Genomic DNA, 7,117 nt, shown 5'->3' on the forward strand with positions numbered 1-7,117 from the left:
TTTTGTCTGCAACCTTAAAATAACTAGAATTTTGGCTAGATGATGATTTATACAGGGGATAGCCAAAATGATCGGGACAGGCAAAATTTTTCTCCCTCAAAAATTTTTCAAATAGCTGTAACTTTTCGATAACTGGATCAAATATTCTCAAATTTTCACTGTAAGTTGATCAACTATTTGTGTATGAGTGAACAAAATTCGGAAAAGGTCAAACGATTCTGCACAAAGCTATAAAGATTCTAGAAAAAGGTAAAATTATCCGATAGCCAACTTTGAGCTGCTATATCTCTGGATTTAATAAACCGAATGCAATGAAATTTTGACCATTTATGACTTATATAATAAACTTGGAAAAACTTTTGATATAACTAAAAATTCTTAACACGGAAGAAAATTATAACGGTTAGATTATTTTTCTAATAAAACACCAAATTTTCTTAAATTGCAACATCGTTTAAAAATTCAAGATGCTAATTATAGTTCATTTAAATTCCCTCTGATTCTCTTGAATATAGATATGTTTTGAAAGAAAGTAACAACATAGGCGACAATTCATTGAAAAAGTTATGGGATGCACATTAATTAATAGACCAATTTACTAAAAAATCATAAAATAATGAAATCGCTATAACTTTTTCTCTCGTTAACAACTTCATGTTGTGTCAAACGTTTTGCAGAGCTCATTATATGAGTCATAAATGGACAAAATTTCATTGCATTCGGTTCATTGAATCCGGAGATATAACAACTCAAAGTTGGCTATTGGATAATTCTACCTTTTTCTAAAATGCTTATAACTTCGTGCATAATAGCCCGATCTTTTCCAAATTTTGTCCACTAATACACAACTAGTTGATCAACTTACAGTGAAAATTTTAGAATATTTGATGCACTTATCAAAAAGCAACAGCTAATTGGACATTTTTTGAAAAGTGGATTTTTTGCCTGTCCCGATCATTTTGTCTATCCCCTGTATATCAATGAAAACGTTTATATCGACTTTTCTGATTCAAATTAATATAAAGACACTGATTTCCATATAAAAATGTGTATTTATATTTATTTAAATCTGAAAAGTCGATATAAATGTTTTCATGGATGATGATTTATATTTCTAGCCAAAATTCTAGTTATTTTGAGATTGCAGGCAAAATTCCATAACAATCGAATCGCTAGAAAAAGAGATTTTTATCCCTAAACATGATTATTTTGTATGGAAAACGGCTCTGTCTTTATACTTATTTCTCGCACTGTACTAGCTGTCCCGGCAAACTTTGTCTTGCCAATCTTTTGGTGGTGTGACAGCTTTTGAGCTCATTTAAGCACCGCACTCTAGATTGGTTTCAATTAGATCGTGTTAATTTTCTTCCCAGGTCATAAAAAATCAGGGTTTTACCATTTTTCTTACTTTTTTTACTTATAAACACAGCCACCATGAATATGAATCAAACCATGCCAGAGTCATCCTGATTGGTTCAGCCGTTCGTGAGTTTTGTTGCCTCAAAGGGACTTCAAACTCATTTTTATATATATAGATTAGACCGGCCCACATTTGTATGGTGAGAAAAAAAGTTGTCGAAATTCATGATATGGTCTTCTATAAAGTTGTTCCTTAGGGTATCAGCTGCTATTTTTCCAATTCTAAGCTAAATCGAACTTGTCAATCCAGCGTACTGGATGGGAGACTGGAGGTCATCCAATTTCCCATATATTTGGACTGGAAATCCCATATAAACCTTCAACCCTTTTGCGCCAGCTCAGTTTTAACCGATTGAGCTGAAATTTTCACAGGCTGTTCTTCTCGTCCAAAGGCACGATTCTGGAGGGTGCCCCGTGGAGTTTTTCGACATTTATGTATTTGGGCCAGTCTAATATAGATATGCGACCCGTTCGCGGTCGCAAGTCAGTTGAATTTCAAAGGTGATTATATTACAAGCTTTCGCGTGGCTTTAACAACGCGAAGTGAAATTAATCCAAATGTAAATAGTAGCAGTAGAGAATAAAGTAGTGTTATGAACAAGTGATAAAGTGATTATCTCCTCCCAATCCGAAAACCCTGTTCTCTATCTGCCGTACCAATACAGTCCAGTGATTCGCCATAAGTTCTTGTGTTCATTGCCGAACACATGTTATGTCATGGATATGTCGTTTTCATGATACCTAAAACTTATGCACAGTGGTCTTCTATTCAGAAGTCTTATTAAAGATTATATTTTGTTTTCTCAAACAAACCTTGCATGTTGTTTTCGATTATGTAGGGTATGTTCTATTTAAGTACTTTTTGTTTTTTACCATACATGCTCAGTATGTTCTACTTATATGCCATATTGGAGTAACATTTGCAGTTTCTTGTTTAAGACTTTTTTTCAATCATGTTTACACAAAATATAGTATGTTTCGTATGTTTATAATTACTCGAATTTTGGTTTTCTGCAGTATGATAGAAAACATGTGTAACATAATCCTAATTCATTTTTTTTTAACAGGGACATGCTACACTACCGATCATAGAAATGTAGAATCGATTTTTATTACATACGTAAAAAAATATACTGATATCAGAATCTTAGTTTTGAATACCTATATAAAAAAAATTACCACAAAATACATGATTATCTAGAAGGGCCGATTTTCCCGAGCATAATGCTCTTTGAGCTCGCATCAATGTATAAACTGTGATAATTATTTGATACTTGATATTTGTTGTCTTTCCAAATTGTGACAGATATCAAACCGTTCAAATACCAAAACAAACATGAGAACCAACAACAACCGCAACAAAATTATCCACAAAAACTATATGAAGCCAATTTTGAATCATATCTCAAAACATGTATCAAGCCATGTCACAAAGTGCCATTTCATTTTATTCCTAAATTATTGAATATTTGTCAAATATTCTATTATGTTTCAAAAATATGTGATATGTATGTATAAACTTGACAAATTCTTGAGAAAAATAAAGCATGTTTGAGTTTAAAATTAGACTGTTAAAATTAGATGAATACTATTTATTTATTTTGATGCAAAATTCTTCAAAAATACTGATTTATAAGGCGCATTAATTTTATCGGGGTACAATAGTCCTTCATCGTAAAAAATGATTGGCATTAAAATTTATGATCACAGTATGGCAATTGGGCGCTAAAGCGGCTTGGTAGAATTAATTATGCATGTCGATTTTCGCAGTTGTAGATGTTTATTATTGACATCTTGAAACTTAATTATCTACAGCAATAAAACATCTTGATTGCCAAGGCACTGTTTTCTAGAATTTGTTGAAAATATATAATGGAAAACATACGAAGATACATAATTAAGTATGCTCAGCTTCATATAGAACATGAATATGACATCACAAAGATGTTGCGCAGGCTACACCTTCTGTACTTTTTCAATCTTATAGCAGTCTGAAAATTGGTTTATTGCTTCAAACCAAAACTTTGTAACTGGTCATACTGGATTCGAAATAACTTCTATAAGACATGCTGTGTTACTTGGGCACTCAAATACCTCACGCTCGCTCAGGAGAATATTCCAGTGATTATCTCGGCACATGTCGGCTTGTGGCACAAAGCTTCTGCGCGAGCGCTTCAGCTTCTCGTAGAACTTTCGTGTGTCCTTAGCGCGGTACAGCTCTTCCATCGCTTTGCGATTTCGTTCTTCCTACTGGCGCTTCTTCCCCCGAAAGACTGAGTTCTGCCTGTTCCGTGCCTGTCTGTAACGTGGCTCCTACAATGCTGCAACATTTTCGCCCATGCTGAATTCATATCGTTTTTCAACTGTTCACCGCCGTACCAGTCGTTTCTGTGATTTGGAGTCGCGAAGCCTAGTGCTGCAGCTGAGGTACACCTATGGTACTACCTATGGCGGGTCGGATGTCCCTCCAGCCATCTTCATGTGTAGCTGCGTCAAGCTGCTCTTCCGTTGGAAGGGCCACTGCTAACTGCTGCGTGTAGTCTCGAGCCACTTCTACGTTCTGCAGCCGTTCAAAGTAGAGCCGCGGCGTTTGACCTCGACGCATGGTAATAACCGTCGAAAGTTTTGAGCGCATGCATACAGCGACTAAGTAGTGATCCAAAACTATATTCACACTGCGGTATGTGCGGACATTGGTTATATCCGAGAAGAATTTACCGTCAATTAGAACGGGGTCGTCTTGGTTTTCTGTTTGATGGTCGTGTGACCTCCAGTTGGCTTTATGGATACCTTTGTGGGCGAAGAAAGTGCTTCGGACTACCATACCACGGGTTATCATTCGATACGGCGTGCAGCCCGCTTACTGGGCTGTACATTTCCTCCCTTCCTACCTGCGCGTTCATGTCGTCGACAACGATTTTCACGTCACGTGGCGAGCAACCATCGTATGTTTGTTATAACTCGCGTAGAACACTTACTTAACGTCTTCAGGTCTCCCTTCGTGTGAGCAGTGGGCAGTTGATGATGCTGTAGTTGAAGAAACGGCCCTTAACTCTCAACATGCACATCCTTGCGTTGATCGGCTGCCACCCGACCACATGTTGTCGCATATAAATCCTTTTCCCAGTTCATTGGTGGTGCCACAGTTTGGTATAAGGTAGCCGCTCGATGCCCGCTTTTTCACACTTTCTGTCCAGTACAACAAAGCTCCTGCAACGCCATGATGTCAAAGTTGCGGGGATGTAATTCGTCGTAGATTATTCTGTCTCATCCTGGGAAACTAAGTGACTTGCAGTTTCATGTCTCAAGTTTCCAATCGTAGTCCTTTTTTTGTCGCGTGGGTCTTTGCCGATTGTGTCGAGCGATATTTTCTCCTATGTTATTCGTAATGGAGACTTTTACGGGTGTTACGGGTGGCTTATTGGGCCTACGCCAACACTCCTGTCTCGTCGGAGGGCCATCGTGTTAGTTCTGTTTACCGTCCCAAACAACCCTGGGACGACCACGCTGCTGGGGCTACCACTTGGATCTAGATAAGCGTGATGCAGCATTTCTTACTGAGCCGCTGGCGCTGGATGCAAGAGCAGACGCTGTTTGAGCCGCACTTCCTTGGTGAACAGACGCTCGGGTCGTACCTCCTAAATCTAGCTGAAATCAGAAGGACAACAGTGCATAGGCTGCACTACCAGCTAAGTACAAAACTCTTAGATGGCGATCTTTGTCATCACTTGACCCGTGGAGGCAGGGTTAGGGTTTAACCCCCCCCCCCCCAGAGCCAAAATTTGTGGAACAAATTTTCAGTATAAAGCGCTTTGCGACGAAACAATTTTCGGCTGCGCCGCTATTTTCAAACTACGAATACAATTGCTCATTACATTTTACAAAATGTAAATGTCTAATCAAAAAAGGTATCATTGACCGTTGAAAACCCCTCCCAGAGACAATTTCTGGCTACGCCACTGCCCTTACCTAATTAGATATTCTTGAGAAACTTTTGCGTATTTTTATTATCTGGTTAAAATGGTATCCCCCGTTTCAACTTAGCCAATAAAGAGATCAAAAAATAGGACAATGAAACGAAGGCAGCTTAAGCTATTATCATGCCTGCCTAAAGGCTGTCGTCTATTGAGCTATCGTCAACAAAGCGCTTTATTACCGATATTGTCCAATTTTATTTCGTACGTCTTCGTTGTCTTCTTATCACAAGTGCCAATACACTTTCGGAGACAAGTTCGATCCGCCACTGGCTGACTGGATATGGTCAGGGTCCTGCCGTCCCCATGGTTGCCGCTTGTAGTAGGTGCACTTACACGTAATCTTATTAGGGCTCTAATCCCCGATCGGAAGCACTAGCCGATTCTTCCAAGTTGGTAAAAAAAAGAAATCAGGGTGCCTAATATTGCAACTGTTGGGCTTTGCTTGGTTGCTTCATGTCGCTGCCTGAGAAAGTACATACACTCCCGTTCAAAAGTTTGGGGTCACCCCCTCAAAAACATGTCATTTTTTTAGGCCCATATCTCCGCCAATTTGCGTCCGATTTCAAAACCCTAGGATTCATTCAAAAGATAATAAGTCAAAGAAACTTTGAACATGATTTAAAAGAAACTTTTTCAAAAAAAATTGTATGTAAACTTAACCCAAAGTTGCCAAATTTTCTAAAAAATGAATATAAACTTACGGCAGTGTCGCTGGAAGTTGGGTCGACCAAATTTTAAGATGAGAGCTGTAATATGACCCATTTTCTATTAGCTTTCAACTGCTTTTTACAGAACTTAGCTAAAAAATCTAGAAAAAAAAAGTTATTAAGTAAATTAATCCTTGATGTCATCGACCAAAAGTTTGGGGTCACCCCTCAAAATGATGTATCGGCCAAAAGTTTGGGGTCACTATCGTAAAACATGGAAAAGTGATTTGTTGATATCTTTGTCATCTTTCATTCAATTTTAATTCTTCTTGGCTTATTTGAAACAAAATGAATGATACTTACTGCATAGACATTGTACCACACATATTTGTTGAAATTTACATACTAAAACATAACGTAAAGTTGCCTCATTTTTTGAAGCGTGGTAAAATGTGCTAACTTTACATAACATTTTTATATACAAAAATCGTTAAAATCATCAAACGAATCAAGCAAAAATCGTCAAAGACATCAAACGTAAATTTAGTTAATTATCTTTGAAATGAGCCAAAAATAATTAAAATTGAACTATAGATGACGAAGATATCACCAAATCACTTTTCCATGTTTTACGAAAGTGACCCAAACTTTTGGCCGAAACATCATATTGAGGGGTGACCCCAAACTTTTGGTCGATGACATCAAGGATTAATTTACTTAATAACTTTTTTTTCTAGATTTTTTAGCTAAGTTCTGTAAAAAGCAGTTGAAAGCTAATAGAAAATGGGTCATATTACCGCTCTCATCTTAAAATTTGGTCGACCCAACTTCCAGCGACACTGCCGTAAGTTTTTATTCATTTTTTTTAGAAAATTTGGCAACTTTGGGTTAAGTTTACATACAAATTTTTTTGAAAAAGTTTCTTTTAAATCATGTTCAAAGTTTCTTTGACTTATTATCTTTTAAATGAAACCTAGGGTTTTGAAATCGGACGCAAATTGGCGGGAATATGGGCCTAAAAAAATGACATGTTTTTGAGGGGGTGACCCCAAACTTTTGAACGGGAGTGTAAAT

The sequence above is a fragment of the Aedes albopictus genome, chromosome 3, assembly GCF_035046485.1.
Source record: "Aedes albopictus strain Foshan chromosome 3, AalbF5, whole genome shotgun sequence".
Lineage (NCBI taxonomy): Eukaryota > Metazoa > Arthropoda > Insecta > Diptera > Culicidae > Aedes > Aedes albopictus.